General features: G+C 42.0%; 1 non-coding gene across 1 annotated transcript; it reads left to right on the forward strand.

The window, feature by feature from the left end:
* The first annotated feature begins 10,268 nt into the window (after positions 1-10,268).
* LOC126941611 (small nucleolar RNA SNORA81) lies at positions 10,269-10,411 on the forward strand. The gene has a single exon (XR_007721388.1). It is a non-coding gene; the product is annotated as a small nucleolar RNA SNORA81 (small nucleolar RNA).
* Positions 10,412-11,039: the final 628 nt, after the last annotated feature.

Genomic DNA, 11,039 nt, shown 5'->3' on the forward strand with positions numbered 1-11,039 from the left:
CAAATTGATGCTGATGGAAGCTTTAAGCAGATTTCGACTGCAGGCTTCAGTGGTAAGTCTAAACAGTACAGTTCGGGAGTGGGGACTAGGGACCACAACCTCATCTGCCCCTTTAACCACTTCTTAAGCCTTCAAATAATTCAACTTGCTTCTTCACTAGGACTCCACAGGGGGTCCCACATACATTCCTCCTTTCCAACATGACCTATTTGCCTTCCACATTTTAAATTTTTTCATCTTGAACTCTCCAGCCTCAGTTCCTAAGACAGAATGCTGCTCCAAAAGAAATGAATCAATTGAAAATCAAATTGTTAGTGTTAAAATTAGGGCCACAAATAGTGCAATAACTATTAGAACGGAGGTTGGGGTCACAGTGGTTTATTAATAAATAATTTATGACATTTGTCATTTCTTTTTTTTCTTTTTTTGAGACGAAGTCTTGCTCTGTCGCCCAGGCTGGAGTGTAGTGGCTCGATCTTGCCTCACTGCAAGCTCCGCCTCCCGGGTTCTCACCATTCTCCTGCCTCAGAGTCCTGAGAAGCTGGGACTACAGGCACCCGCCACTGCGCCCGGTTAATTTTTTTGTATTTTTTTTAGTAGAGACGGGGTTTCACCATGTTAGCCAGGATGGTCTCAATCTCCTGACCTCGTGATCCGACCGCCTCGTCCTCCCAAAGTGCTGGGATTACAGGCGTGAGCCACTGCACCCGGACAACATTTGTCATTTCTTATAACAATCCATATAGACTTATATATATATATATATATAAATTTTATATATATACATATATATATATATTTTTTTTTTTTTGGATGGGGAGACAGAGTTTTGCTGTGTCGCCCAGGCAGGAGTGCAGTGGCATAATCTCAGCTCACTGCAACCTCTGCCCCCACAGTTCAAGCATGCCTCAGCCTTCTCAGTTACTGGGACTACAGTCACATGCCACCACGCCCGGCTAATTTTGTCTTTTTAGTAGAGATGAGGTTTCACCATATTGGACAGCCTGGTCTCGAACTCCTGACCTCGAGTGATCCACTCGCCTTTTTGTAATCCCAAAGTGCTGGGATTACAGGCATGAGCCACCACACCCAGCTGACTCTAATATATTTTTTAATTGAATGTAACCTAAATTTTTTTTCGTTAAATGTATATGTTATGATTTTCAGTTTTGGCATTCCCCGTAATTATAAACCACTCTGTATTCTTTCTGATTTCTGTTGCTGATTTGACGTAGACTTGAGGAAGATAAGGATATAGTCTGTATCCTATCATAGATAGAATTTTTTTTAAGGTTAGTCAAGTGAAGCAGTGGGAGTAAAGAAGAAACAAAGAAATCTGTTTCTTCCGTAACTGGTTGTGATCAATTAGTTGTAAACACCACTGTACTCAGATCAGCGACAGATAGAATGTTACTTTAACCAAAAATCAAAAATAAAATATCAAAAACATTGCTAAGAGGTTTAATTCCTCCCAAAATCCCTGAGGGGAGTTCACATAAAAGAGTTATGCTCTGGACTAGGCATGGTGGCTCACGCCTGTAATCCCAGCACTTTGGGAGGTCAAAATTTGAGGATCCCTTGAGTTCAGGACCAGTGTGGGCAATGTAGGGAGACCCCATCTCTTAAAAAAAAAAAAAGTTATGCTCTGATTTTATGTTTCGCTTACTTTATAAACAGATGTGGATTTATAAAAACCAATTATATGACCGGACACGGTGGCTCACGCCTGTAATCCCAGCACTTTGGGAAGCCGAGGCGGGTGGATCACGAGGTCAGGAGATCGAGACCATCCTGGCTAACACGGTGAAATCCCGTCTCTACTAAAAATACAAAAAAATTAGCCGGGCGTGGTGGCAGGTGCCTGTAGTCCCAGCTACTTGGGAGGCTGAGGCAGGAGAATGGCGTGAACCCGGGAGGCAGAGTTTGCAGTGAGCCAAGAGATTGCGCCACTGCACTCCAGCCTGGGCGACAGAGCGAGACTCCATCTCAAAAAAAAAAAAAAAAAATTATAGATATGTATATACACATGGTTTAATATACACACATATATTACCTAGCTCTGTTGACTGAGAGGCCCGAAAAGCAGTGATATCCAGTAGCAGTGAGCACATTCAGAACCCACATCTTGGTTTCTGAATATCATTCTGCAATAAGGGAAACCAGGGCTCCTTGGTGATATGGCTGATTCTAGGCCTGAGATAGGGAAAATACAAGCTCAGCCTGGAGCATCAGACTCCACAAAGTATCAGAAAGTAAGGAATTGCTTAAGAAAACAAAATTATGGGGCATGTCAAAGGGACATAGACGCCAACATAAAAGAAATTCCAAAAGCAAACGCTGGAAGAATTCGATAAACAAAATAAATAATATTGTTGTGGATTATGATCCAACTATAAAGTAAATATACATTGAGTCCATACTGATACAAGTAAAAGACTGGATAAATAAATAAATGGGGAGAAGAGACAAATATTCCTCATAAAAGAATTCTAAATAATATATAGATAGATACTGCCTCCTTCAGGAGGTAAAGCTTAATTTCTGCTTAAGAGGGTGCTTAATTTTCCTCTTAAGAGGGTGCTAGACTTGTGACTCTCTTCCAAATAGTAACTTTACAGTGGGGAAACCTGGTCAACAACTGCTTTAGCCAAGTGAGGAAGGTGAACATTCCTGGTGATGTCATGTGGCGATTAGGTACACCTTCATACGGTGTAATAAGAAAGGCATTTTACCTTTGAGGTATTCTTTCCAAAAACCCGTAACCACTCCAATCATGAGAAAAAATATCAGACAAACCCAGACTGAGAGGCATTCTACGGGATACCTGACCAGTTTTCTTCAAGCATGTCAAGGTCATAAAAACAAGGAAAGGGGTGAGCATGGTGGCTCATGCCTGTAATTCCAGCACTTTGAGAGGCTCAGGCGGGCAGATCATGAGTTCAGGAGTTCAAGACTAGTCTGGCCAACATGGTGAAACCCTGTCTCTACGAAAAATACAAAAATTAGCAGGGCATGGTAGCAGGAGCCTGTAATCTCAGCTACTCGGGAGGCCGAGGGAGGAGAATTGCTTGAACCCAGGAGGTGGAGGTTGCAGTGAGCCGAGATCCTGCCACTGCACTCCAGGCTGGGCAACAGAGCAAGATCCCATCTCAAAAAAAAAAAAAAAAAAAAACAAGGAAAGATTAAGAAGCTATCACAGACCAGAAGAAACTAGGAAGACATGAAAAGTAAATGCAATGATGGACTATTTTTTGTAGAGACGGGGTTCCCCCTATGATCCCCAGGCTGATATCAAACTCTTGGCCTCAAGCAATTTACCCCCCTCGGCCTCCCAAAGTGCTGGGATTACAGGCATGAGCCACCGTGCCAGGCTTGTAGCTCTTTAATTTTGCCAAATATACAATGTCTTCACGTTTCTCTGATTGTCTCAGGTAATTCCATTTTTTTCTTCTGTTTGTTTGCTTTGAATCAGGATCCAATCATGAGTCACACATTGCATCGACCTCTCAATCTACAAGTTCCCCTTCCTCTTTCTAAAAAAAAAACTTCTTTGAAAATAATGTATTTAATAAGCCAGGTTGTTGGACCTATAGAATTTTCCATATTCTGGATTTTCTTAATTACATCCCTGAAGTGTTGTTTATCTCTGCAGGATACCCTTAATTTCTGGATGACCATGTGTTCCCGATGGTCAGACTGATTCGGAGAACTGTCATCCTCGTCCATCTATTTAAAATGTCCCCATTGGCTTTTATGCCATAAACAGCTATTGATACTCATTTACTAGACCTATAATTAATTTATTAAAGGTTACAAAATAGTGATATTCTATTTCTACCATTCCTTCATTTTGTTAGCTGGAATTCTTCTATGCAGAATAACTTTCCTTCAAAGCTATTTGGTTATCCTGAGGTATGATTGATATAGAAAAGGCAGGAAATGCTGGTTTCTTTCCCTTTATTTAGTATTCTTCAGACTAATGAACAGCTTCCATACTATTCTTCAAATGTAACCAAAGTTTTCTACAAAAGGTCTTATAAATTTTTATTTTTTTAAAACGATTTATTCTTAGATATCTCATATTTGGCCTGCTAGTGTAAATGGTGTATACATAAGCTTTTCTTTTTTTTTTTTTTTTTTTTTTTTTGAGACGGAGTCTCGCTCTGTCACCCAGGCTGGAGTGCAGTGGCCGGATCTCAGCTTACTGCAAGCTCCGCCTCCCGGGTTTAGCCATTCTCCTGTCTCAGCCTCCCGAGTAGCTGGGACTACAGGGGCCCGCCACTTCGCCTGGCTAGTTTTTTTGTATTTTTTAGTAGAAACGGGGTTTCACCGTGTTAGCCAGGATGGTCTTGATCTGCTGACCTCGTGATCCACCCGTCTCGGCCTCCCAAAGTGCTGGGATTACAGGCTTGAGCCACCGCGCCCGGCCACATAAGCTTTTCCATTGGGTTTAGTTAGGAAAGGTTTACTTTGAAACTTTTATCAGTGACAACAATATCAAGGAAAACCTACTAGAAATCAGAAAAATTTAAGTCAGTGCTTCTCAAACTATATTAAAGAGTGTGTTTTTGTGTAAATAGGAATGAAATTTTAGAAAAAAGTAAAAAAGGGCCAGGCACGGTGGTTTATGCCTGTAATCCCAGCACTTTGGGAGGCCGAGGAGGGCAGATCCTGAGGTCAGGAGTTCCAGACCAGCCTGGCCAATGTGGTGAAACCCCATCTCTACTAAAAATACAAAAATTAAAATAAAAAAAAAAATAGCCGGGCACGGTGGCGCATGCCCATAGTCCCAGGTACACCGGAGGCTGAGACAGGAGAAGCGCTTGAACCCAGGAGGCGGAGGTTGCAGTGTGCAGAGACGGCACTGCTGCACTCCAGCCTGGGCAACGAAGCGAGACTCCATCTCAAAAAAAAATTGTTTTTAAAAAGACCGTTTCTGATATTTTTAATACTTCCAATCTATTGAGGCTAGTATTTAAAATACAATAAAAATTAATTATTGACTTACATGATTTCATATGGTCCTTTTTTTCTTTACAGACAAGGTCTCACTCTATCACTCAGGCTGAAATGCAGTGATATAATCATAGCTCACCGCAGCCTCAACCTCCTGGGCTCAAGCAATCCTCCCACCTCAGCCTCCCAAGTAGCTACCATGCCTGGCTATTTTTTTTTTTTTTTTTTTTTTTTGAGAAGGAGTTTTGCCCTTGTTGCCCAGGTTGGAGCGCAATGGCATGATCTTGGCTCACTGCAACCTCTCTGACTCCTGGGTTCAAGCGATTCTCCTGCCTCGGCCTCCCGAGTAGCTGGGATTACAGGCATGCGCCACCACTCCCGGCTAATTTTGTATTTTTAGTAGAGACAGGGTTCCTCCATGCTGGTCAGGCTGGTCTCAAATTCCCAACCTAGTGTGATCCACCTGCCTTGGCCTCCTAAAGTGCTGGGATTACAGGCGTGAGCCATCGCGCCCAACCATGCCTGGCTACTTTTTAAAAATTCTTTTTGTAGAGACAAGAGTCTCACTATGTTGCCTAGACTGATCTTGAACTCTTGGCCTCACGACACAACCCTCTCAAAGGGTTGGGATGACAGACATGAGCCACTGTACGCAGCCCCACATGGTCCTTTGTCTACTAACACCAAGGAAGGTGCCTGAACTTGAACCTGTCTTGCCAGTATCTCACCCAAGATAGTTGGCCATAGTTTTGGTTAACTATGGATGCCTAAGAACTCAGCCAAAACTTAGTTACTTCAACAACAATGCATTATCTCTCAGAGTTTTGTAGGGTGGCTGGGCTCCACTGGGCAGTTCTTGCTTGATGTCTCTTGTGTGTTTGCAGTCAGATGACGTCTGAGGCCAAAGTCATCTACAGATTTCACTGGGCTGAACATTCCAAGGTGGCTTCTTTACTCACATGTCTGACACTTCAGCTGGGTTGGCAGAAATAGCTGGGAGGTGATCAGGTATTTTTTTCTTTCTTTTTTTTTAATGTTTTATTTCCAAAGGTTATTGGGGAACAGGTGGTATTTGGTTACATTAGTAAGTTCCTTAATGATGATTTGTGAAATTTTGGTGCACCCATCACCCAAGCAGTATACACTGCACCCAATTTGTAGTCTTTTATCCCTCACCCCCTTCCCACTTTTTCCCCCTGAGTCCCTAAAGTCCATTGTGTCATTATTGTGCCTTTGCATCCTCATAGCTTAGCTCCCACTTACGAATGAGAACATTCAATGTTTGGTTTTACATTACTGAGTTCCTCCACTTAGAATAAGGCTCCAATCTTATCCAGGGGGCTGCAAATCCTATTAATTCATTCCTTCTTATGGCTGAGTAGTATTCCATTGTATATAAATACCAGTTTCTTTATTCATTCACTGACTGATGGGCATTTGGGTTGGTTCCACATTTTTATAATTGTGAATTGTGCTGCTATAAACGTGTGTGCACATATCTTTTTCGTACAATGACTTCTCCTCTGGATAGATACCCAGTAGTGGGACTGCTGGATCAAATGGTGGTTCTACTTTAGTTCTTTAAGGAATCTCCACACTGTTTTCCATAGTGGTTGTACTAGTTTGCATTCCCACCAGCAGTGTAGAAGTATTCTCTGTTCACCACATGATTGCCAACATCTACTATTTTTTGTTTTTTGATTATGGCCATTTTTGCAGGAGTAAGGTGGTATCACATTGTGTTTTTGATTTGCATTTCCCTGACTATTAATGATGTTGAGGATTTTTTCATGTGTCTTTTAGCCATTTGTATTTTTCCTGTTGAGAATTGTCTATTCATATTCTTAGCCCACTTTTTGATGGGATTGTTTGTTTGTTTGTTTGTTTTCTTGCTAATTCGTTTGAGTTCCTTGTAGATTCTGGGTGTTAGTCCTTTGTCAGATGTATAGATTGTGAAGGTTTTCTCCCACTCTGTAGGTTGTCTGTTTACCCTGCTGGCTGTTCCTTTTGCTGTGCAAAAGCTCTTTAGTTTAATTAAGTCTCAGCTGTTTGTCTTTGTTCTTATTGCATTTGCTTTTGGGTTCCTGGTCATGAAATCCTTGCCTAAGCCAATGCCTAGAAGGGTTTTTCCAATAGAATTTTTAGAGTTTCAGGTCTTAGATTTAAGTCCTTAATCCATCTTGAGTTGATTTTTGTATAAGGTGGGAGATGAGGATCCAATTTCATTCTCCTACATTTGGCTTCCCAGCAATAGAAGTCTGCTGTTAATCTGACAGGTTTTCCTTTATAGGTTACCTGGTGCTTTTGCCTCACGGTTCTTAAGATTCTTTCCTCCTCCTTTTTTTTTTTTTTTTTTTTTTTTTTTGAGATGGAGTCTTGCTCTATCACTCAGGCTGGAGTGCAGTTGCAGGATCTCAGCTCACTGCAAGCTCCTCCTCCTGGGTTTATGCCATTCTCCTGCCTCAGCCTCCCGAGTAGCTGGGACTACAGGTGCCCGCCACCTCGCCCGGCTAGTTTTTTTGTATTTTTTAGTAGAGACGGGGTTTCACTGTGTCAGCCAGGATGGTCTCGATCTCCTGACCTCGTGATCCGCCCGTCTCGGCCTCCCAAAGTGCTGGGATTACAGGCTTGAGCCACCGCACCCAGCCTCTTTCCTCCTTCTTAACTTTAGGTAACCTGATGACAATGTGCCTAGGCAATGATCTTTTTGCGATGAATTTCCCAGGTGTTCTTTGTGCTTCTTGTATCTGGATGTTCAGGTCTCTAACAAGGCCAGGGAAGTTTTCCTTGATTATTCCCCCAAGTATGTTTCCCAAACTTTTAGATTTCTCTTCTTCCTCAGGAACACCAATTATTCTTAAGTTTGGTCATTTAATATAAGCCCAGATTTCTTAGAGGCTTTGTTCATATTTTCTTATTCTTTTTTCTTTGCTTTGGTTGGATTGAGTTAATTGGAAAACCTTGTCTTTGAGCTCTGAAGTTCTGTCTTCCGCTTGTTCAACTCCATTGCTGAGACTTTCCAGGGCATTTTGCATTTCTCTAAGTGCGTCCATTGTAGCTTGATACAAAATTTTAAAAGTACAAAAACATGTTACAAAATTGAAAAGGTACAAAAGGTATTTCATGAAAAGTCAATTTCCCTACTTTTCATATCCAGCGACCCATTTTCACTCTCTCAAGGCAACCACTAGTTTCAGTTTCTTTTGTATCTTTCCGGTGCTAATTACACTTTTTTATGGGTGGATTTTCTGTATTTTAATATACTTCCATTAAATATGGTATACTACACAAAATTTGTGGAGATGTATTCCTATTTAAAATTCCAATGGGATTTTTCGATTCCAATGGAACATTTTGATCCCAATGGAATTGAACCTAGGTGCCCATCCCATGGGGTGGAACCCCATCTCTACTAAAACTACACAAATTAGCTGGACATGGTGGTGGGTGCCTGTAATCCTAGCTACTCAGGAGGCTGAGGCAGAGAATTGCTTGAACCTGGGAGATGGAGGTTGCAGTGAGCTGAGATCACACCACTGCACTCCAGCCTAGGTGACAGAGTGAGACTCTGTCTCAAAGAAAAACAAAGGTTTTGGCCTTTCTTACATTTAGCTACATATCTTTTCATGTGATTTATGCCTTTACAATTAGTTGTATTTTTTTTTTAAATTCACTCCTTACTCTTAAAAAAATAATGTTCATTGTGGCAATTAAAAAAAAAAAGAGGTATGAAGAAAAAAATCTCTTAATGAATTTCTTAATTTTGAATATTGATTGAAAGAGCTGAACTCTTTATTTTTTTTATTTTATGTATGTATGTATGTATGTATGTATGTATTTATTATTATTATTTTTTTAGACAGAGTCTTGCTCTGTCACCCAGGCTGCAGTGCAATGGCATGGTCTCGGCTCACTGCAACCTCAGCCTCCCAGGTTCAAGCGATTCTCCTGCCTCAGTCTCCCAAGTACCTGGGATTACAAGCACCCACCACCACACTTGGCTAATTTTTGTATTTTTAGTCGAGACAAGGTTTCACCATGTTGGCCAGGCTGGTCTCAAACTGCTGACCTCGTGATCCGCCCTCCTCGGCGTCCCAAAGTGCTGGGATTACAGGCGTGAGCCACCGCACCTGGCCAGAAATCTTTAATTTATTAAACATATTCCAGATGGGTTTAGTGGCTCAGGCTTGTAATCCCAGCACTTTGGGAGGCCGAGATGGGGGGATTGCTTGAGGCCAGGAGTTCAAGACCAGCCAGGGCAACATAGCAAGACCCTGTCTCTATGAAAACAAAAACAAAAACAAAAAAATAAGCTGAGCATGGTAATGCACACCTGTAGTCCAGCTACTCAGGAGGCTGAGGGGAGAATTGCTTGAGCCTGAGACCGATTCAAGGCTACAGCAAGAGGGGTTCACACCACTGTACCCCAGTCTGGGTGAGAAAGCAAGACCCGATCTCAAAAAATAATAATAATAAATATAAAATAGTCCTATAATAGATACATTTGTGGGCAAAAAAAATGAGCCATTAATATTTATTAATCTTTAAATGTTTTTGTAGGACCCTTTTATATTATCTATTAGGTTTCTATTGCTGCATAACAAATTACCACAAACTTAGCAGCTTCAAACAACACATTTCTTATCTGGCAGTTCCCATGGGTCACAGGTCCAGGCACAACTTAACTGGGTCCTCTAATCAGGGGTTCACAAGGCTGAAGTTAAAATGTTGGCCATGCTGTATTTTCATCTGAAGATGTGACTGGGAAAGAATCTCCTTCCACACTCATTCAGGTTGTCGTCAGAATTCATTTCCTTGCAGTTGCAGGACTGAGGACTCCAGTGTTTTGCAGTTGTCTGATGGAGGCCACCCATAGATCCCAGAGGCTGCCTACGGTTCGCTGCTGTGCGACTCTCTCCGGGGCAGCTCACATGGCTGCTTCCTCAAGGCTGAAAGGACAGTCTAGCTTCCGTCTGCTAAGGAGTCTTATATAACACAGTGTAATCACAGGACTGTTGACATCCCATTACCTTTGCTATCTCTATTGTATTGGTTGGAAGTGAATCACAGGTCCTCTCTATACTCCAAGATAAGGGCACCAGGAGGCAGAGACCACTGGGGTCTCCTTAGGGTCTGCCTGCCACACATTCTCTATGCAATTCTGATTTCTCCTTTGACATACAAATAGAGTTAGAAAAAAAAATGATAAAGAGCTTCATGAGCATTTTATACCAACCTATAAAGGTCAACTGTGCTGCTTCAGGTCTGTTGCTTCAATTACAGACTTGATCAGGATTTTTAAAAATAAACATAACTTCCTGTATAAGCACTGTGCTAAAATCGCAGAAACTAGGACCGTATCTCGGTTTTTGTGATAATGCTAGCAGAGTACACTCAAGAATAAACATAACGGCATTGGATTGTAAAGACTAGGATGAGGCCAGGTGCAGTGGCTCACACCTGTAATCCCAGCACTTTAGGAGGGCAAGGCAGGAGGATTGCTTGAGCCCAGGAGTTCGAGACCAGCCTGGGCAACACAGAGAGACCCAATCTCTACAAAAAAGAAAAAACGTAGCTAGACATGGTGGCATGGGCCTGTGGTCCCAGCTACTTGGGAGGCTGAGGCAGGAGGATCACTCGAGCCTAGGAGGTTGAGGCTGCAGTAAGCCATAATCACACTATGGCATGCCAGCCTGAGTGACAGAGCAAGACCTTGTCAAAAAAGAGAGAGAGAGAGAGATAGAGAGAGAGAAGGAAGGAAGGAAGGAAGGAAGGAAGGAAGGAAGGAAGGAAGGAAGGAAGGAAGGGAAAAGAAAGGAAGATTATGATACCAAAGTGACACAAGTCGTGAGCTCTTGTGAGGAAAGTCATTGGCTTTGTAATTACCAAAACAGGTTTTGGAAGCACCCAGTCTTTGGTTCAAACCCCACTCATTTGCTGTGCAAACTTATTTCACTTGTTATTTGCTTCCATCTTCAGATCCTTGCACATGCAGTTCAATCGGCCTATACAAACTCTTTACCTTCATCTCTTATCTAGGTCTTCGCTCACATCTCTCAGGAAGTCTTTTCTGATCTTCCCTA

This window comes from Macaca thibetana, chromosome 18, assembly GCF_024542745.1.
Source record: "Macaca thibetana thibetana isolate TM-01 chromosome 18, ASM2454274v1, whole genome shotgun sequence".
Classification (NCBI taxonomy): Eukaryota; Metazoa; Chordata; class Mammalia; order Primates; family Cercopithecidae; genus Macaca; species Macaca thibetana.